Genomic DNA, 22,901 nt, shown 5'->3' with positions numbered 1-22,901 from the left:
AAGGGGCGAGCCACGGGTTGCCCCGACCTTAAGTGGCCTTACGAAGGCACGCCCCTGCCGCCAGCCGATTGGCTGGCGCCACAGGGGATGCTAATTGGGGGGAATCCCTGCCTCCCGCGGGGCTGGCGCCAGCCTCGCAGGAGCGAGAGTGGGCGGGGTCGTGATCCCGCAACCCCCCCTCCTCCTGACGATCGGAAGGGGCATTGTCTGGATGGAGGGCAAGGATAAAGCTGTACCCATGTGAAGATATGAGCCTACTATACAAAGGTAGCATTAACACTGGATACTCTGCCCGCTTTTGCCTCTGGTCCTGCCCCACACTGACAGGTGCCCCCAGGACTGTTACCCAGAAGGGGAATGAGGTCCTTGGGATGGAAAAGATCCTCCAGGCCAGGCTGAAATCCATCCCTCCCAGCTGCCCCCGCCCCATAAAATATTCTTTTTCTGTAAAAACATTTTCTGCTGCTCTTTTTGTTGTTGTTGTTCTGGGGGAGGATGAGATATTGCCCCAGCACTTTCAGAAAGGAGTTGCTTCTTACCTTACTGGGTCTCACAAAAATTTGCAGCCTGTAGGGACAGTCTTGCTTCCCTGAATGTCACAAAGCTACTTCTTTATTCAAAAGAAGCAGGAAAATATGAAAAATCCTTGTCCACTATATTATTATTACTACTAATACTACTGCATTTATATTCCACCTTTTCTCCAAGGATCTCCAGGTGGTGTGCATAGTTCTCCCTGCTCTGTTTTATCATTGCAACAACCCTGTGAGGTAGGTTAGTCTGAGAGACTGTGACTGGCCCAAGGTCGTCCAGTGAGCTTCATGGTCAAGTTAGGACTAGAACTCTGCTCTCCCAGGTCCTAGTCTAGCACCCTTAACCAATACACCACACTAGCTCTCCATAAGGTTGCTGTATAAGGTTAGCATAAGTGGCAGCACCCACCTAGCAATTTCAATGAGATTTGCTCCCCACCACCACAAAAAAATGTTTTTTTTTGTGGGGTTTTGTTTTTGGAAGAATCTCATTTCACACCCACAAAATTCCATAATTTTCCACAAACATCTAAAAAACACAAGGTCAAACTAGAGGTGATGCAAGAGGTGCATGAACTGGCTCCTCATTTTTAATTTTATTTCAATGCTGCAGCCATGGGTTCTGAATTCGAGTGGATCAGCAGCATGATCCATGGACTTCTTGTCAGGTTTTTTTTCCTCCCTAGAGGGGAAATTTTATTATATTTTTTTTTAAATAAAATTTCTATTGTTGCCCAAATACAGTAGCTATGGACAGCATGTAAGCTGTTTCTCCAGGTTATATTCACACCAATCCTGTGACCTAGGTTAAGCAGGAAGAGAGACTGATTAACCCAATATCACCCTGTAACATTCTCAAATAGCCCTGGTTCTGTTGCATCTGTGGATAGGAAACCAAGATTTGGGGAAGAGGGGAAGTTTGACTGCAAAAAAAAAAGCATGAAAAGAATTATGCAACCCCAGTCCACACATTCTGTTGATCCAATCAAATTTGGAAAACCTTTCACAGTTCCTCCAAAGCTTTACAAAGATATCTGCCACAAAAGATATGCTGCTGTATACAGCTGATCCGACTTCCTGCTGCAGATTGTTGCAAAGACAGTCTTCCTCTCTGTGCACCCAGAATTGAATGTTTGCATTCTCATCTCCATATTCCAGAAATATTTACAAGGGGATATGTTTTATATTGCTTTCCTAGAGTGGCAAATGAGTGACAATTGAAAGGGACACTTTTGATTCATGATTCCCTCAGAGTTGTAGACACAGATACATTCTCCTTATGCACACGTCAAACAGAATAGCATAATGCCCCTTTCTCGGGAGCTCCAATCTCACCATCAAATGCCAATGTTTTGGAAAGGTACATCGGAGCCCTACTAGGACTCCATTATCTTTTGGGGTGTAAAATGAGCTATAATGAAAGGTATTGAAACACCATTGCTTCCTGCTGTTGAGAGAAAAAAAGAGAGAAGGAATGTAATGCTTCCCGTTCTTTATTTTTTATCTTTTTTTTTTTTACTGCCATCAGACTGTAACAGTGATCGCCCCATCGTGTTAAACACCAGAGGTGTGATAGCTTTCGATTACAACAATAACCAAAATGACCTTCCTAATAACCACTTCTCTTCGGTAAAATATCCTGTCTTCTGGCTCGAAGCCACTGTGTGTTATTTCATGCTCCATTAAATCATTTATGACTGGATAGTTTATTGCTACCCCTGGAAAGGGAGGCGGGGGAGAGTGAAGAAACTCTGAACTTGTTCCCTGTTGCAAACACTGGTACCCACCACTGCTTAAGAAGAAGCCAGAACATCAGACTCAAGGCCATACGAAGAGGCCATAGCTTAGCAGAAAAGCATCGGCTGTGCATGCAGAAGGCCCCAGGTTCAATCCCTGACATCTCCAGGTAGGGGTGTCTGAAATTGTGGACAGCTGTTGTGAGTCAGTGTGGATAGTACTGAGCTAAATGAACGCACAGCTTCTTGTGTTTCTCATGTACCTAAACGCAGTTCTAAGAAGGTAGCTTTAAATATTACATGAAGAGCAGTAGTGGCTAAATAATGGAAAAAAGGACAGGGGGCCCTTTAAATTAAATCCACCATCTCCATCTTCTGACTCAGGGCTGACATTAGGGCTTGGCAAGGAAGAACATCTGTTGAAGCCCACATCTCATGCAGGTCCCACTGCTGATCACATTAGCCTCCTTGCCTTCATGCTGCTCCCTTTGCCATTGCCACTTGCCTGCTTTCCCCATCTCTCTGGTCTAGAGGCAGACAGTTCAAAAAGCAATGGCAGTGAGCAGAAAGTTAACAACAGCTGCCATCACCTTCTTGCTCGCTTGCCTTCCTCTCCGTGAATTAGACCAGGGACAGAGGATTATGGTAGGGAGGAGAACAAAGACCTGATGGAGGCATCTTGCCTGAGGGAATCCTAAGAACTGGAGTCAGCATTGTTATGTCTCTCTCAACTTTTAGTCAAGTGGTATCTCCCCACTGCCATCTAAAACAATAGCAAAAAAGTTGGCTTAGGTGGTGAAAAGCACCTTTTACCAGCTTTGTTAGCTATGAAAGTGCTAGGTGTCTCTAAACCACAGTAGTTTGCCTACAGCACTGATAAACTTCAAGATTTTAGTTCTGATCCAAATGCATACAGAACTAACCTATCTTATAGTTTGTTGTTATCGCTGGAAGCATGAGAATATGATGTCCAAATCACTTGAACAGCCTCTTTCAGAACTGCTTAGAACATGGAAAAAAATGGATAGGGAGACATTTTTCTCCCACTTTTATAATACTGGCACTGAATTCGTTTTATGTTCTCATCTCCTTAACATGTAAAAACACCCAGGCTACATTTACATGGTAGTTTATTCCATTAACCTGACATTTGCCTAACTTCCACATTATATTTGAGCTTTCACATGATTTAAAAGCCACTTCTGGAAAACTAATGGGAATATAGCACAAGCTTAGTGCTCATTTCCATGTGATTTGATTCCAGAAGAAATCCATTTGCAGCCCCTTTAATCTGGAAAATTGCGAGAGTAACGTGAAAAAAAAAAATATGGGGCAGTATATCAGCATTCAGTTCTTTCATGCTCTTTTCATGGGGGAGTCATGGGAGTGGTGAATGTGGTGTGAATGAAAGTAATCATGACCTATCAGTATATTGGTCAAAAAGCCACAGTTCCATAACACAGCAACAGGTTTGAAAGGAAAATTAGAAAACAGGAAAGAGGCACCAGCATTATAATCATGAAAAGTAATGCAATATTCCTCACATCTGAATGCACCCTCAGAGAAATCTTGCTGCCTACAGTTTGGGGACATAAAACCAAGCTGCGCAGGGCTCTGTTTTCTTTGCTTTAAGTCAAACTTGTCATCCAGACTTTGGGGTGTGTTTCGTTAGCCAGAGCACTGCTCCTCTCAGTCCCCCACTTGAAACTTTTATGTACTACACTAACACGTTGGTCAGGAAACTCTACAGTAAAAGGGTGCTCTGTATCACAAACTGAGCTTCATGCAAGCAGGGCCACTTTCACTGCTGGGAATATTTGCCTATACAAAGGGGGTGCACATTCTATTTAAGTGAATCCATGATGCCCTCCTGGTGTAATTTGTCATGAGACAAAGGCTCTTGAGATCAGAAGAAGCTGTAAGGCCTACAAGGCCTACACAATCATTCAAGCCTAAGCCTGCTAACTGTTAACAGCAAACTGCTAAGTCACTGTGACTCGTGACTCATCTTGGGTGATGACTCGTTCTCCCTATAAAAGTAGCCAGCCTCTCTGTGGGCCTCAGTCAGAGAGCTGTATGGATTGTGAATGGAGTAGTGTGTGGAATAGTGCTTTTGTTGTAGTGGCTCCAGGACTCTAGTAAATCTAGTAAACTAAGACTGTTCCTCTCTGTGAAGAGTCAGATAGCTGCTATGAGCACTCTTTGTATGTTCTTTAACTATGCTGTTTATGAACAACTTAATTTTCTTCAGTAAAAGTTTTACAGTGGTACCTTGGGTTACATACACTTCAGGTTACATACGCTTTAGGTTACATTCACTTCAGGTTACAGACTCCGCTAACCCAGAAATAGTACCTCGGGTTAAGAACTTTGCATCAGGATGAGAACAGAAATCGCTCGGCGGCAGCGGGAGGCCCCATTAACTAAAGTGGTACCTCAGGTTAAGAACAGTTTCAGGTTAAAAAGGGACCTCCAGAATGAATTAAGTTCTTAACCCAAGGTACCTCTGTATTTCTGTTTATTAAGAAGACTCTGCGTTGATTAATTTACCGCTGTGTGACATAATTGGCTTGCGGGAGGAAGTTCAGCTCAGTGGAAAAGCATAAGTGTTGTATGCAAAAGCCCCCAGTTTCAGGGCTGATCTACCTAGAGGTCCCTCCACACACCCCAGGATTTCACACCTGAAATCGATCTGGTACCTTCCAAAAACCTGGGCTAATGGGAGTTCTGGTCCAAAGCATCCAGAGGGCAGCAAGTTGGAGAAGCATGGGGTAGACAGCAGGAAGCAAAATAGACCAAGGGTCCCACTCAGTACATGGCAGCTTCCAGTGTATCTTGCTCTTCATAGGTCTGCATATTCTGGTCTCCAGTAGTTGGTCCTCAAAAAGCAAACCAAAGTCCCATGGCACTGCCCCTGGAACTTATTTACGGAAAAGAGGAGTGCATAAAAATGTAATAAATTGCAGCCCGATTGTTGCCAATATGCATTTTGTTTAAAATAAATTCTGCGAGTCATAAGCAAGTGGTATTTCAGGAGTGAGCAGTTACCTTTCCCTGCTCCCCCTCCCCTTCAACCTTTCATTTCCTAAGTGCTTTGGCTCCATCTCCATCATCCATTTTTTTGCCTAACAAGATTGTACGATTATGAAAACATGTCAAAGAACATTCATTATTGCTACGAGCCTCCATAATAAAAGAAAGGGCCATCATATTTCTAAATGGCATTTATAATCACAACAATTTGCAGAGGTAAATTAAAAGCCCTGAAGATAGCCAAGAGGTAAACAACCTTGCAAAATTATACCAGAGCACTTGTAGAGTGAGGCATTAACTTGGATGGAAATGGTTCATTAGGCTTTTAATCTTGAGAAGCTTCCACAGCAGCCCACGCAGGGAACATACTTTTAAAAAATGAAATACACATGCCTGTTTTTAGACACACATTCACATGTACACACACAACATTATTATTATCAGTATTTATTAAATTTGTATACTGTCCTTTGTCTCTAGATCTCAGGGGAGTTCACAAAACAGGCAAGATGGCAGAGCAGAGCCTCAGATTGCTTGGGAAGTAACCAAGAAAGGAGGAACTTTAGGGAGCTGTAGGAAGGTGGGGACCTTTGGGAAGTGTTGCTGTATTCACTAGTCCTGGCCTCCTGAGCTGTCTTGTTTCTTTGAATAAAGAGTTTACTTCACCAAAGTCATGTGAGTTCTTGCTGACCTGCTCCCAGCACCTGCTCCCGACACTCCCTTCACATAAACTGGGGCTATCGTGGAAATGTTGAAATGAGTGGCAGTGACACTAAGTGGTTGAGGAGCTGCAGGCATGAGGAAGCAATGCTGAAGAGACAAGGGTTAAATTGACATCATTCTCCCACTCCCCAAAGGTCTGAGCTTGCCTGTCCTGCAGAAGATCCACAGCTGTAAAGGGAGACAACGCTCTAGTCCAGGCGAGATGCAGTATCTCCTTCTCTCCCTGCTTGCTCACCCTTTTGACTCCCTCCCTCCCTTTTGACAGTCCCAGGTAGGCTTTGTCAACTTGTTTCAGTCAAAACCATGCTGCTCTTGTTCATAATGTGGACTTCAGCTGGTGGTTATTTTCAAGAATGTATGCAGTTTTGTGCAGACATCTCCCTAATCTATGCATTTTTGTAAACTTTGGGGGTTGGATAACTGCACCAGAAAATTCAGGGAAAAGCAATTCTGAAGTCTAGGTGCTTTTCAATTCACCCATTGGTTCAGGAGTATAAATTAGGCAATAAGGATCCAATCCAAACCAAATTTCTCACCCATCCCTAGAGAAAGATAACCATTTTGCACATGCATAACATTTTCAGGTGTTTTACTCATTTGCAGGATGTCCAAATTTGCCCTCCTTACATAACATGCAGATCCACAGATCAATTGCACTCTCTGTTGCTTCTCAGAAATTAGAACACAAGAGGCAAGTGCTTCTGTTCTTCTGACATCCAGTCAACATCCTTTTGTCGGGATGCACGGGCATGCCTTACTGATACCACAGACCTCCCCCACTGCTACCTGGAACAACCTGTGTTTTTTGTTTAGGCAAAGAGGCTATCATTCATTCTGACAGCTCCAAAAATATGCATTCAGATGAATTTTCCTTTATAAAAAATGCACGCAAAAGCTCCTTCAAGGTTACTTCCAAAACTACAGCTTGTCAGAAGATGGTGCTATCAGGCAATTTATATCAGTGCCAAGAGTTTCTGTTTTAAGTTTTCCGTTTTTTTATTAAAAAAAAAACCAACAAAAACTCAGCCCCTTAGAAAATATATATTAAAAATGGTTGCTTAGCTTGAAACACATTAATTTTTTATGAAGCAAATTATTCCAAATTCTGCTATAAACAGAACTTCGACCTTGGACTAGATAAAAGTCATCAGATCATAGTGCTGGAGGGATCCAGGGCTAGGGAACCTACAGCTCTACAGGTCTTGATGGACTCCAACTCCCATCAGCCTTTGCCAGCTTAGCCATTGATGAGGGATGATGGGGATTGTATCCCACCTGGAGGCTAACCGGTTCTCCATCCCTGATTTAGTCCAACCACTGGCCAATGAAGGAAACCCAGTGCAAGGACATCCCTATTAAATCTCTGGTCCAGTAAGGGCAAATCAAGCTCTACCCCTCTGGGCAACCGGTTCCACTGTCAAACTACTCTTAGTGTCAATACATTTCTTCTAAAGCTGAACCAAAATCAACCTTCCTGCAACTTAAGCCTATTAAATTAAGTCCTTTTCTGTATAATTTTTATTAAGTTTTTCTATTTTACATTTTAGAATATTCATTTAAACAACCTTACCATATCAATGACTTCCCTTCTTTGTTTTCCATGGTTCAGTTTGCATGCCAAAGACCGCTGCATATTTTACATAAACTAAACCATTCAGTATTTCATTTTTACATCAATCAAAACTTATTTACACTGTTGAATTTATCTTAAAGCTGCCAACATTTTCAGATGTAAACAATTTTCACCCATATACTCAATAAACATTTTCCAATCTTCTTTAAATGTATGTTCTTCTTGTTCTCTTATTCCACATGTTAGGTCCATAAGCTGTGCATATTCCATCAGTTGAAGTTGCCATTCTTCTTTAGTTGGGACCTCGCTCGTTTTCCATTTTTGGTCTAATGAAATACAGGCCGCAGTAGTGGGATACACAAATTGCCTTTTTGGACACCTGGAAATTTCCATCTGAATTATCCCCAGCAAAAAGGACTCTGTTTTTTTGGAGTTTTGTTTGTTTGTTTTGAAAATTACTTTTAAACATTTTTTTCAATTCATTAGAAATTATTTCCCAATATTCTTTTACCCTTTTATATTAAATTAAGTCCTGGCCACTGCAGCAGCAGAAAGTAGGGCCCCATCTGCACCATATACCGTATCTAAAGCATCATCATACCACTTTTAACAGTTATGGCTTTCCCCAAAGAATCCTAGGAAGTATAGTTCGTTAAAGGTGGTGAGAGTTGTTAGGAGACCTCCATTCCCACACAGAGCAACAGTTCCCAGAGTTCATTGGGAAGAGGGACTAATAGGGAATTGCAGCCCGGGGTGGTAGCAGGAGGTCTCCTAACAACTCTCTTAACACACAACAGTTCCCAGGTTTCTTTGGGGGAATCTGTGACTCTTCAAAGTGGTACAACACTGCTTTAAATGAATAGTGCAGATGGGGACCAAATCCCTTTGGTATTTCCCTCAGATTCATTTCTGATAGACTCATTTGCTAAAAAAAATTAAAATGACAAATTTGTGAATGTCATAACCAATTCACTTGGTTCAGAATCTAAACATGCATGCAGTTTCTGCTGTGAATTATTCCTAATTTTGGCAGTTAAATTTGAACAAAGTGCACCTTCTGCCATAAGGATGAACTAATTAGTTTTTGTTTTTATTATTCATACTATTTGAATTACTATAGTATATATTGTATATATTAAAATAATCCAGTTAAAATCAACAGCACAAGGCACTAAAAAGTTACGCATGAACAACAATAAAAAAATCAACAGAGAAGAGCCAATACAAGCACAGCCAAAGAAAATGTAAAAGAAAATTCAGCAAGCAAGCCAGCCAGAAAAACTCTTGCCAATTTACCACTAAAAAAGAAAACAAGTTAGAACAATTCAAGACTTGAAATACAAAGGCTATTTGTATGCATAAGTCCCAACCCATGTAGACATTCGTGAACCAGATTGACCCATGCCCCTTTCTAATATCTCGGACGGCCATCTGACAGGGTTTGTGCCACCAATGAGTAAGCCCTGATGTCCGTGGATGTCCACCAGGCCTTATTAGCTAAGGCCCTCTAATGTTGAATCAAGGGAATAGGGTGCCCATTTCCCAGGCACAAGTTTAGCATCGTCTGGTTTTGCCCTCATTTCAACACAGCAACATGTTGACCAAAGAAAGACTTGTTTGGTTTAAATTAAGGATTGCCTTGCATTCTTGGAAGGCTTTAACAGAGGAGTAAATAAATGAATCAACTATTAGTCACGATGGCAATGTTCCACCACTGCTTCCGGAGGCTGCATACTAGTTGCTGGGGATCACAAGTGAGAAGAGTGCTATTACACTAGGATCTTGTTTACGGGCTTTGAAGATGCACCTGGTTGGCCAGTGCACAAACAGAATGGTTGAACATATAGGCCTATAGCCTGATACAGTTGGGCTCTTCTGTTCTTACCTTTTGTTGCATGCTATTTCCATTGCCAGATGAGGAGGCATGGATGTGGTTAAGAAGTGCACTGCTTTACAATTAAGATGAAGTGCACTCTGCTTATACATTCAGAATGAATCTATGATGCAGTGAAATCAATATTATTTCTCCTCAAAAGCAGATACTTCAACCTCTATTTTCTAATGTACTAATAGTTTTTCTCTCCCGCTTTTTTCATCTCACAGCATGATGCAAACACACCTACACCCAGAGCATTTCTCCATTTTTTTCCGGAGAAACAAAGGACACAATATTATTGTTGTTGTTGTTGTTATTATTATTATTATTATTATTATTATTATTATTATTATTATTACAATAAAACCCTAAGAACAAAATTTGTCTGCCTTTTGACTGGCTCTCTCAGCCTGACCTCCTGATTTGCTCTCAAATTTATTAAACTTCTGGGTTCTGTACATTTTGTTGAGGAATCTTATTAATGTACCAAATTGAGGGGCCAGGGAAATTTGATGGATAAGAAAAACATTGGAATACTGTTTAATATCACGCTAATGACATAGTGGCCGGTGAGGTGGGGGAATCACTGCAGCTTACCTGGTCAGGGCTGGGGCCAGAGATCAGGGAGAAATTTGATTCAGTTTGCATTTAAAGGCAAGCATACTAATTCACACTTTCCCAAGCAATGCAGGAACTGAAACAGTGCCATCCTTTGTAATTACGTGTCTCTGAACTTTGCAACACAGTGACCAAGTAATATCTACGAAAATGCATATGCTAGGGGGAAAGGGGACTGTTCTGAATCACGCTGAGTGGCTGCAGAACCAGGAGACCCCAGAATGCACCCCACTCCAACTCCTCCCTAGGGGTGACCAGTAGCGCCTCCTATTCACTGAGCCTTTGAGCTGCAGAGGAGGAGGCAGAAGAGGAGGCAGATCTGGCCTCCAAGGAGTGAGTGGCAGCAGCAGCTGGGGAAGCCTTCCTTGGAGGCTGGATCTGCTGCCCCTGTGGATTCTGCTGCCCGAGGCAGGTGCCTCACCTTGCCTCATGGGTTGACCAGCCCTAAAAAGGTAAAGGTAAAGGACCCCTGACAATTAAGTCCAGTCGCGAACGACTCTGGGGTTGCGGCGCTCATCTCGCTTTACTGCCCGAGGCAGCTGACGTTTGTCCACAGACAGTTTTTCCGGGTCATGTGGCCAGCATAACTAAGACGCTTCTGGCGAAACCAGAGCAGTGCACGGAAACGCTGTTTACCTTCCCGCTGGAGTGGTATCCTTTTTATCTAACTGCACTTTGACGTGCTTTTGAACTGCTAGGTTGGCAGGAGCAGGGACTGAGCAATGGGAGGTCACCCCGTCGCAGGGATTCGAAACGCTGACCTTCCGATTGGCAAGCCCTAGGCTCAGTAGTTTAACCTACAGTGCCACCCGCGTCCCTTGACCAGCCCTACTGGTGCCCATTGGGACCAGTAGGACGGAGGAGCTCAACAGTAGATGGAGTCAGAGCCAATGACAGACAGTGTCAACTAATTCTTGTTTTGTCCCATACAAAGGGACAAAACTGGAATTAATTAGGAGGAAGCTAGCAGGCAGAGGCACTCCCTGGACTCATTGTAAGCCCTAAATGACTTTGAACCCAAATATCTGAAAGACCACTTCTTACCCTACGGACCCTCCAAGATGTTAACATCAGCAGCGGGGGCCCTCTTAGTAGTTTCACCTCCCTTGAAAGTTTGAGTGGTGCTGGCTTGGGACAGGGCATTATTTGAGACAGCCCCTAAATTGTGGAATTCTCTCCCTAAAGAGTTGTATCAGGCATCCTCAATATGTGGGTTTTGCTAAATGCTGAATACACATCTTCACCCTGGTCTTTGGCACCCAAGATGTGTGTTTTAAGGCCCACCCAGTGCCTGTGACTGTACTCTACTTTAACTTCAGAACTGTAAATTATTGTAAAACACCCTGGGAACTGCTGATGAAGGGTGGGCAATAAAAAAAAAATGGAGGAGAAGGAGACAGACTGGTGGACAGCTAGCTAAGGTTGGTGGGTCAGTACCCAAGTCATCCTAATGGGTCAGCCTTTGGTAAGTCTGAGAAGAGAGACAGAAAAAGAGATTTGGGGTACTGGTGACAAAACCTCAGTCTGTCCACGAGCTATGTAGGAATACACCTATGTATAAGGTCAGATAATCTGTATTTTGAGAAGGCAAAGCTCCAATGCTGCCGCAGCAGGATTTAGGGCCAGTCTAGGTTAGAAGGAACCATTTTCCACAGGCTTCTGGGCCTAATATCTTGACCCCCCTGAAGCTAATTAACTAGGAACAAAAGCCCTTCATAGCCCAGCAGCCATGCAGGTAAAACTCAAGTTTCAAAGCCTGAGCAGTCATTTCAGTTTTTAAAAGGTTGATAGCTCATGAGTTAGACATGTTAGCATTGATAAAGCACCTCTGCCCACAATGGAATCTTTTACAAGGGAGATCATTGGCCCAGAGCAAAAGAAGGTTAACATGTTAAGGTCCTTTGCACTTAATGAAAAAGTCATTGAACTTGACAATTTCTCCAGATGACACCATCCAATTTGCATGTACTAGAAAGTTGGACACAGATTATGAGATAAATGCCTGAAATCCTTCATAATGCTGTTGCATTAGATAAAACGAACATTTAGGTTGAACAGTTTGTCAGGCTTAGAGAGAGAATGCGAGCGAGGGAGAAGCTAGTCCAAATAAAACTTTTCTTGCACATGAATGGGGTTCAAAAGATTTATAAGGAGAACGTAAGAACTGCTTTTCTGGATCAGACTAAGGGCCTTCTAGTAAAAGCTTAACCAGCATGGTGCCCTGAATTTGTTACTGGAATCCAATGTACCATCAGCTTTAACCTGTATAGTCAATGGCAGGCACCCCCAAACTCGCCCCCCCAGATGTTTTGGGACTACAATTCCCATCATCCCTGACCACTGGTCCTGTTAGCTAGGGATGATGGGAGCTGTAGTCACAAAACGGAGGGCCGAGTTTGGGGATGCCTGGTCAATAGTCAGGGATTATGGTGATTGAAGTCTAACAACATCTGTTGGGTACCATATAAGCTGCCCAACAGCACACCAAGGGCATGAACTCAACACCCTGGTCCCAAAGACATTTGCTCTTTGGAAGAGTTTCAAGAACAAAGAATAGAAGGATTATCATAGAACTGAGGAAATTATGTACAGCGACATCTCTGGAAACAAACTCCCTCCTTTAAAGTTTGTGGTGTGTGTGGTAGTAGAGCAGTGCCTTGATATAATGCTCCTTTTTCCAGTGGCATCCTTGCCTCCTTTGTAATGGGTAGTTCTGCACCAGCAGTCAGACCAAAGGATTTTTATTCATGACTGCTACTTATATCAGTAAATGGAGTAAAGATACAAATTCCATGGAGCTTTGAGGAGAAATTGAAATTGTTCAGTGTCCAGAAGCAGGTTTTGTTGTTGTTTTGCATATTACTGGAAGAGAATAACATGGTAGTGATCTATGAGTACAAACAACAACTTGATCCCATCCTTTGAAGTATATATAGATAGAGGGCTGGTGAAAGCTGGAGTACAACAACATCTGGGACAACCACAAGTTCTGCATCCCTACCTTAATCTCAGCTAGCTGTGCACATGCTCCCGCTCAGGTTGAAACTAAGGTCAGTTTCAACTGGAGGTTTGAGTTGGGCTGCAGCTTCTAAATGTGCCAAAACCCAGAAGTTACCAAATTATCAGTCACAGGCAATAGGGAAGGTTCCCAGCATTTGTACTAGGTTTGACTAGTTCAGAAGATCCAAACCTCCTGCAGATGAACTACTGATCCTGAAGCCTGAGCATTCAGCCCCAAGGAATGCTGTTGGCTAGGACACATATCTGAGGGCTTGTTAACACTTCTGCTTGTCCCGCCACTTCCTCCCCAGGGAAAACCTGCTCTTTACAACTGAATGAGAGCAAATGTCAATTGGGTTTTCCGTGGATGAACATTTGCTCCGATTCAGCAGTATGTTTCTCCTGGGGAAAGTAGTGGAGAAAATGGAAAACTGCTTGGACCCATGCTTTCTAGGCAATGGGCAGGGGAGAGGCGCTGACTTGCACCCAAGATTGAGGGGCCCTGTCATGCATCACACACATGTATGATGTCAATCATGCATCACATTTGTGTGGCGTCTTGCACACGATGTCACATCTTCAGGAGGAGGCTAAGCGTGGAGTTTAGCACAGCACAGCTTCAATGGCTGGTGGTTCCTCCTCTCTAACACTCAGGAGCCATACCACACTCAGCTTTGCGCTTGGCCTCCTCCACCCCCTCAACATTGATGGGCCCCAGTCACACTCCCAGCAGATGTTAGGGGGCCGAAGACATAGATTTGGCACTCCTTGGGCAAGGAGAAGTGTGGACAAGCCCTAAATTCCTGATTAAAGGACTGGAATTCCTGGCAATAGTTTTCCTCTTACATTTTGTTTCCTTGTCTCTCATGCTGCCCAAATGGTGTTCTTGATTGTGTTCATTTATTGATGCTCCAGCTGCCAAAGCTGTGCCTAGGATTAGTCTGGAAAACTGCAAACATTCTCTTACATAGCAGTTGGCAAGAAGAACTGGTGTTTGCGCTGGAAGAACATCAGTTGTTTTCATCACCTTTCACTAGGGAAAGCATTAAGTGAAACCAGAGTAGGGTTTTTCTTTTTTACTTGATTCAATTCCCCAGATGAAGTTTCTGTTTCATGTTTGATGATACTGACTCATGATATTTATAATGATGCATTTTGCTGAATGGCCATGAGCTGCAGTGCTGTTGTTTCTTTGGAAAACGATTTAAAAGTGCACTATCTCAGTAGCAGATCTTGGAAACCCTTAAAAATCCAAAACCGTTCAGCCTCCTCCTGGACTTTGAGTTGCTTTAAAAATTTACCTCTCCAAGTAAGATTATCCCACCACTTCGTTAAAATTAGAGATCCTTTGCTGCACACAGTGAAAAAGAGGAAAAAGAGACAGGATTCTAATAGGAGCGCCCCCTTTCCATGTTTCCTATGCTTAATTATCTTGAAAGTCTGTGATATACAAGAGTGTAATGTCTGTAGATGTCTGCAGATCAGGCATGTCCAACTTTCAAGAGACTGAGATCTTCTCCCACTATAAAAAACTGGCAGTGATCTACCAAAGTTTTGAGCTTTTTGGGAGAAGTCAAGCTTCTATCAGAGTCCTCACGATCTACCAGCAGATCACATTCTACCTGTTGGCCATCCCTGATTTGAGTTCAGTTCTCTACATTTCCATAACAGGTTTTTTAAAAAAAAAAATTATGGAAACTAACCAGCATTTGGGTGTGAATTTTTCCATTCCCTACACATTTTCCCCTAAAAGTTTTCACTAATATAAAGCAGTTTTGTATATTATTCTCACAATGCATACTTTCATCCCGGCATAAGTCTTTTCATCCACATTAGCTGGCTGGAGAAGTAATGCATTGCATAATTCAGAAAAGGTTCAATTTTGAAGGTGCGTTTGTTTTAGTTGACATATTGTTCTGGAAAGTGAAAATTAAGGAAGTTTGGCTTTAAAGGCAAATTGGTTCATTTCCCCTCCCAAATATATTCATATGTGTGCTGGCTTTCAGTCCCTGGCAGTTTAGCTATGAGACAATGGAAAAAGGAAATCCCATTCATGGTCTACACAGACTCAATTTCATGTACAATGGTATGGGACTCTGAACCTCTCTGCCTAAATCCTGAAAAAGTAGTGTTCCAGCTTCCACAATGAGAATGGCAGTTTTGCCAGGACCTGCACAAAATGAGCTTGTCTAGGTTGGGAACCAAAACTGTGACCCTACTCTGTTCCTTATATGAATTCCTTGAATTCCATGGGGTGAAAGTGCCATATGATGTAATTATGCTTCAACTCTCCCTGATCCACAGTATTGGTTATTGCCTTGGAGGGCAGGTGCAGTCACAGCATGATGACATCACATCACTCACTGATATTCTTCAACATTCTTTCCCTGGGAAAGGGGACGAATGAGATACAAGGGGTGATATTCAACTAGGTTTTTCTCAGAGTACACCCACTGAAAGTAACAAACACAACTAAGCTAGGTCCACTAATTTCAGTGGGTTTACATTGAGTAGACCTCAGCTGATAATTGCTTATGATCGACAATGTTTGGGGAAACATTCTGTGATTGCTGCATCTTACCGCAGGCTAAGATGGCCAATTAACAATACAGCTGCCCCACTGCCCCGTACTCAAGCAAAAGCCGAACTGTTCCATCCCTGTGATCTGAACACTCAGCAGCAAGTCTTTAAGAGCTAATTACCATTGAAATTGAAGTTCCCTCACCTCTGATAGTAGGACATTTCTAACAGGTTCCCTCCCCATGAAACATCTCATCTTTCTCCGAGACAAGCTGGAGAAATTCATTTTCAGATTTTCAGAAGGAAACACAGCATACTCAATGTGAGATTTGAAAGGAAACACGGAGAATAAATCAAATATTTCTTTCTCCCTCTCTCTTTTTTTTCACAGGGTACTACAGTTGCTGGCTAAAGATAATGAGTTCCGTAGAACCTAAATAAGTTATCATATTTCACAAGATAATGAAGGGCCAATGGAAAGATATGGAAAGCTGGAATGATTTCAAGTGGCACTCACACAGTGCACTACTTGCAGCAGACACAGGGCCACACCATACCTGTTGTTAAATGCCCTCTTTGCATCTAACACACAGGTGTTTTTTTTTAAAAGAAATGCAAATTTCATCAGCTGCGTGTGTTAATTAACAGGATCACAGCAGGCATGGAGGGATGAATGTAACCCTTTCTTTCCTGTGCTGTGGCATGCAGGAAAATCGCTTTGCTGAAGCTTCTATTTGGTTTTTTGTTTTCTTGCAAAGGGCTCCACCACTGACACCATTCACGTCTTCCCTTGCTGATGCTATTTGCTTTTTTTAAAAAGCAGGATTCAAATACACATTTAATATTTTCAAAAATGCTCATTTTGAAAAGGGAAATATATCCATGATGTATTAGTATACTTGCTTTTGACACGTGTCTGAATCCTTCTATGTTTCCAGGGTATAAACCCTTCTGGAATGCAAAGGATATTCTGTTGCTGAAAGTACCTGTTCCCTCTGAGGCCCTCTATTTCTGCTAGGGGAGTTCAGCCTTGTTTAGGGAAGTTTTTAATGACTGATGTTTTAATGTATTTTTAACCTTCTATTGGAATCTGCCCAGAGTGGCTGGGGAATGGGCGGGGTAGAAATAATAAAAAATTATTATTATTATTATTATTATTATTATTATTATTATTATTATTATTATTTCTATGCTGCTTTTCCAGATGATGCAGCTCTAAATACAGCAGCAAATGGAGGGATATCTATGTACAGCAAACATACAGTGAACACATTTCGTAAATATATTGCTGTGGCTCTCCAGATATTGTTGAACTCCAAATCTCATCAGCCCCAGGAAGCATGGTGTGTCATCAGAGATGATAGAGATTCCAGATTAGCAAAACACCAAGGGCTATACATTCTCCAGTCCCCTTTTACATGCTTACAAATACCATTCATGTTATGTAGTGAAGTTTCACCCTGGGCCAGCAGGGGGATACTGTATATAGTTTTCACTCAGGTCCACGTCAGTTATTTTAGGCGGGAACTCTGGGCTGTTGTTGCTACAATGTTGACAGCCGGCTGCCTATAAAAGCAGGCCGGCTGAGCTGTTTGCAGTCAGTTCTATTCCAGCTTACAAAATAAAGAGCTACTTGGAGAAATCGCTGTGCCGTCTGCTATGTCAACCCACAACTTAACACTGGCGACGAAGGTGGGATCGATGGACATCAGAGCACAGCCAGATGCGGCCAGCCTCTGAACTGAGCTGAATCACTGAGCTGAATCACAGAGCGAAATCACTGAGCGAAATCACTGGACAGAACCAATTCAGAGCTGACTGTTCTGGCTAAGAGCACTGTGTTCCATCCATCGCCCTTCACGCCGGCATCGGAATCATGGCTTCACTTGTGCCTCTACCGCCGTTTGCGCCAGCCTCTGAATCATGGGACTCCTACCTCGCTCGGTTCGACTGCTACCTCCAAGCCAACGAGCTGACAGCAGTATCAAAGGATCGGAAGCGGGGCCTATTCCTCAGTCTCTGTGGGCTTGAGGTGTTTGAGACGGCCCGAGCATTGGTTGCGCCTGAAGCAGTCCAGGCAACACCATGGGACACGATCCAAGAGAAGCTCCGCAACCACTACGCACCAAAGCCGATTGCTGCCCGCCATGCGTTCTACCACCGGAACCAGGCAGAGGGGGAGTCAATCAACAACTATACCACCGCCCTGCGACAGGCTGCAATGCACTGTGAGTTCCGAGACTTAGACGATGCCCTGATGGATCGAATCGTCTGCGGGGTCCGGGACATCCATCTGCAACGGCGTCTCCTCGCCAAGCCAGACCTCACGCTACAGAAAGCCATTGAGGAGGCTGTGGCCTCAGAAGCTGCTGAACGCTCCGCCCAGGAGATCCGCAAGTCCAGCAGCCCGCGTCTTGCTAGGAAGCCAGTTCCGGTGCATCATGAAGAGGCCAGCAGTGATGAGGCATCCTCCAGTGAAGACGATGACGTGCACCAGACAAAGTGGGAGCGCAGGAAGTTCCAACAGAAGTCCAAGGGCCAACCGGAATATGCCGGCTGCGGAGGCAACCATTCCCGTGCCAAGTGTCGATTCAGAGACGCCATCTGTCGGAAGTGTTCCAGAAGGGGCCACATCGCTAAGGTCTGCCGATCGGCTCCATCTGACACCCCCCTTCATCGACTCGCAAGTCCAAGTCTTCACTCCAGTCTGCCAAGGACAGTTGTTTCGCTCTCACCAACTGCCGCTGCCCGTCTGGAACCACGATTGGCCAAACCGACTCGCCTACGCGACGCAAGCTGAACGTCATGGTGCTCATTGAAGGAGCTCCATGTGACATGGAGATCGACACCGGGTCTGCCCTGTCCATCGTGTCATGGAGCACCATCAAAAGACTGGTACCCAGAGTGTCCAAAAGGCAACTCGACTCTCACCGCGTACACCTGAGAGACTACCAGGGAAACGACATTCCCGTGGTAGGCGTTGGCCGGTTCCGGATCGCCTTCAAGGATTTTTCGGGCCTGCTCCGGTTGCTGGTGGTCGAAGGTCAGCGGCCAAGCCTCCTAGGACTAGACTGGTTTGATGCCCTCGGCCTGGAAGTCACCGGCATCAACTGCATCTCTAACGCAGAGACTGAGGGTCTGGTCAAAGACTTTGCCGAGGTTTTTGACGGCACCTTGGGGCAATATACAGGTACGCCCATCTCCTTTAGCCTTGATCCACAAGTTGCCCCCAACAAGCTAAAGCCACGCCGGGTTCCCTTTGCTCCCAAGGCTAAGGTGGACGAACAACTGGACAAACTGATCGCCCAAGGAGTTTTGGAGCCGGTTGACCACGCCAAGTGGGAAACCCCCATCGTCACGCCTGTCAAGCCAGATGGGTCGGTGAGAATCTGCGCTGACTACAAGTGCACGATCAACAAGGCACTTCAGCAGCACGCTTATCCGGTTCCTGTTGTCCAACACCTGCTGCATTCCCTGGGTGAGGGTAAGGTCTTCGCTAAGCTGGACCTTGCCCAAGCCTATCAACAACTGCCAGTCGATGATGCCACTACTGAAGCCCAGACGATCGTCACCCACCGGGGGGCATTCCGTTGCCGCCGGTTGCAGTTCGGGGTGAGTGTGGCTCCTGGCATCTTCCAAAGCCTTATGGAGCGTCTCCTGCAAGGGCTTCCGGGCGTGGTACCATATTTTGATGACGTCTTGGTGTCTGCAGACTCACACCAGCAGCTGTTCGAGCGCCTCCGTGCCGTGCTGACCAGGTTCCAAGAGGCCGGGCTCAAGGTAAAGAGGGAGAAGTGCCAGATCGCTGTTCCACAGGTAGAGTTCCTGGGCTATCTTATCAATGCCTCCGGCCTTCACCCGACCACATCCAAGATCCACGCTATCCAGCAGGCCCCCACCCCAAAGAACAAGACGGAGTTGCAGGCGTTCCTGGGGCTGCTGAACTTTTATAACATGTTCCTGCCCCACAAAGCCACAGTGGCTGAGCCTCTTCACCGACTCCTTAGCACAAAGACGCCTTGGGCCTGGGGTCATCGGGAGACGGTGGCCTTCAACGCGGTCAAGGCTCTCCTTTCATCAGACAGTGTGTTGGTACAGTACAGTGAATCCAGGCCCCTGGTCCTTGCCTGTGACGCCTCACCTTTTGGCATCGGTGCTGTCCTTAGTCACCGTTTTCCAGACGGAAGAGAAGCACCGCTCGCCTACTTTTCCAGCACGCTATCTCCGACGGAACGGAATTACAGCCAGCTCGACAAGGAGGCACTGGCACTTGTGGCTGGAGTGAAGAGGTTCCATGAATACCTCTATGGCAGGACTTTTGACCTCATCACTGACCACAAGCCACTCCTGGGCCTCCTCGCCGGTGATCGTCCAACTCCACCGGTCCTCTCGCCACGCATGCTGCGATGGACTGTTTTCCTGGCTGCCTACCACTACCGGCTCATCCATCGCCCAGGGAAATCGATGGGCCATGCCGACGCCCTCAGCCGTTGCCCTCTTCCAGCATTTGTGGAAGACCCGGCTCCAGCTTCATCGCTCCTTCTGATTGAGGATCTTCCGGCAGCGCCTGTATCGGCTGCCACTGTGGCCTCCGCGTCTGCCCGGGATCGCACCATCGGCCGGGTGCTCAACTGGGTGTGGAGTGGCTGGCCACAAGGGCCTTTTGCATCGGAGTTCCAGCCCTTCGCAACCAGACAACATGAACTCTCAGCTCATCGCGGCTGTCTGCTGTGGGGAGACCGCGTCATGATTCCCCAGGGACTCCGTCAGCGCGTCCTGGAGGCTCTGCACGTTGGCCACCCGGGAATTGTCAAAATGAAGGCGTTGGCTTGGTGTTACGTCTGGTGGCCTAATATGGACGATGCCATCACTGCCTGGGTGTCCGCCTGTCAAGCGTGCCAAGAGTCGAGGCCTGCACCACCGGCAGCTAAGGGACACACCTGGGAGACGCCAAAGACACCCTGGTCGAGGGTGCACATCGATCTGGCTGGCCCCTTTCACGGCCGGACCTTTATGGTAGTGGTGGACGCCTATTCCAATTGGCTGGAGGTCGCCCTGATGCCCTCCACCACTACCGAAGCTGTCATCCGGGTGCTGCGAGGCCTGTTTGCAACGCATGGGTGTCCTGATGTCCTTGTCTCTGACAATGGACCGCAGTTCACGTCAGGCACGTTTGAGCGGTATCTTTTGGGACTGGGCATCCGCCATGCTCTAACGGCACCCTTTCATCCATCCAGCAACGGGCAAGTGGAAAGAATGGTGCGCTCGGCAAAAGAGGCACTGGCGCGCCTGGACCGGGGAGACTGGCATGAGCGGGTCACCAAATACTTGTTCGTGCAACACATCACCCCTCATGCGGCCACAGGGAGGAGTCCTGCTGAACTGCTTATGGGCCGCCGCCTCAGGTCACCGCTCGACCGGCTACACCCGGACTTTGCCGTGGCTGAACCCCCAGGCTGTGCCAACGCGCCACGGTCATTTGTCCCAGGAAACCAGGTCTTTGCCCGGAACTATGTGGGGGACATTCCTTGGGTGCCAGCCACAGTAGTGGGAGTCACTGGACCTCGCTCGTACCAGGTGGCACTCGAAGACGGACGCTTGTGGCGACGGCACATTGACCAGCTTAGGCGCAGGGTTGGGGACTTGGACACTACCGAGGTGCCCCCAACTGCGCTTGCGGCTCCAGAAGAGACACGTACAGATGGCGAGGCCCCACCTACACCTCCCTCGCAAACTGCCAGCGTGGAGCCAAACCAAGCCGCTTCAGAGGGTCTGCTAGACTTACCACAGACTCAGACCACTCCACTTGCGGAGGCTCCACCCACAGCAGCGGATCAAGGGGATTTGGTTCCAACGCCACCTGGGGTCGCACCACAGCCTCAGCAAGAACTGTGTGGCCCTCCGGACTTGGCTACCAGTCCCCGGCGGTCTGGCAGAGTTCCCAAGTGCCCAACTTATTTAAAGGACTATGTTGTTGGACATGTATCACTGTTGGTCTAAGTATGGGGAATGTAACCGATATGCTTTTGTGCCTAATTGAACCATTACGCGTAGTGCTGTATATAAGGAAACCATTACGATTATAAATAACGCCTTATCTCGGTGGGGAGGGGTGTTATGTAGTGAAGTTTCACCCTGGGCCAGCAGGGGGATACTGTATATAGTTTTCACTCAGGTCCACGTCAGTTATTTTAGGCGGGAACTCTGGGCTGTTGTTGCTACAATGTTGACAGCCGGCTGCCTATAAAAGCAGGCCGGCTGAGCTGTTTGCAGTCAGTTCTATTCCAGCTTACAAAATAAAGAGCTACTTGGAGAAATCGCTGTGCCGTCTGCTATGTCAACCCACAACTTAACAATTCATATTAATGTTTGCCTATTAAAAAGCATTTGAAGCACCTTCAGCATCAAGGGTGCTCTTTGTAGGTTTTGAGTCAGGGCCCTATTCTCCTATGCTAGATGTCAGGGCTAGCCCAAACCTTTCTGTTGTCTGAAGCAAAGGGCAAGATGGAACTCTCTCTTCATTTCACACACAAAAGAGTCGACTAATAGTTGAGTCCTATTTTAGCACTGGTCGTTTGATAGCATCCTCTACTACACCTCAGAAGTGGGCCAGATTAGGAGGCCCAGGGGGTGCTGTGCAGCAACAGAGGGGAATGCCTGGGGGCTTAGGATGAACAGATAGGGCCTACTGCTGCTCTTTCCTTTTGCCACGAGCAATTGCATCATTCTGCCTAATGGTAGGGCTGGCACTTCCAAGTGAAAATTATCCAGGCAGGGACCAGATCTTGCAGGACTCAGAGTTAAATGATCTCTAGGTACATTTAGCAACAGAAACAGTCTTTGTAGCTGTATTCCGTCAGGGCCCCATTCTCATAGGTTAGGTAAAAATAGGCCTGGCAGAGAAACAAGGACCAGCTGTTGTAGGACTCACAGTTGTCATTCTGGTAGAGCTAGCTCAGAAACATGAATGTTTTACAAAATAAACTGGACTTAGGTGTGTGTAGTGCATTTTATTATGATGTGCACCCAGGGATTTGATTTTGTTTTGTTTTTAAGGCAAACATTTACTGAATACATATTCATACTCAATCATAAAGGGCATTATTTTTATTCACCAAACAACCTAAAGAAACTAAACCATAACTTCATTAAGTTCTTTTAGACTGTGCTGATAGTTGCTAAGTTGTCAAAGACTGCCTCTCCCAATATGAACAGACCTGGACCTTGTGATCATCATCCCTTTCCATGGAAGCGCAGATTGCAGTTATAACAAAGGCGGCATTTTTTCA

The 22,901-nt window shown here is 45.5% G+C and overlaps 1 long non-coding RNA gene across 1 annotated transcript; it reads left to right on the top strand.

Moving 5' to 3' along the window:
• Nucleotides 1-2,057: 2,057 nt before the first annotated feature.
• Nucleotides 2,058-9,773, top strand: LOC310836190. Its single transcript, XR_014559914.1, has 3 exons — nucleotides 2,058-2,439; nucleotides 6,160-6,296; nucleotides 9,702-9,773. It is a non-coding gene; the product is annotated as an uncharacterized lncRNA (long non-coding RNA).
• The last annotated feature ends 13,128 nt before the right edge of the window (nucleotides 9,774-22,901 follow it).

This window comes from Podarcis gaigeae, assembly GCF_964106915.1.
Source record: "Podarcis gaigeae genome assembly, chromosome: Z".
Classification (NCBI taxonomy): domain Eukaryota; kingdom Metazoa; phylum Chordata; class Lepidosauria; order Squamata; family Lacertidae; genus Podarcis; species Podarcis gaigeae.
The sequence above is the reverse complement of the archived record's forward strand: the minus strand, read 5'-3'. Positions and strand labels throughout refer to the sequence as shown.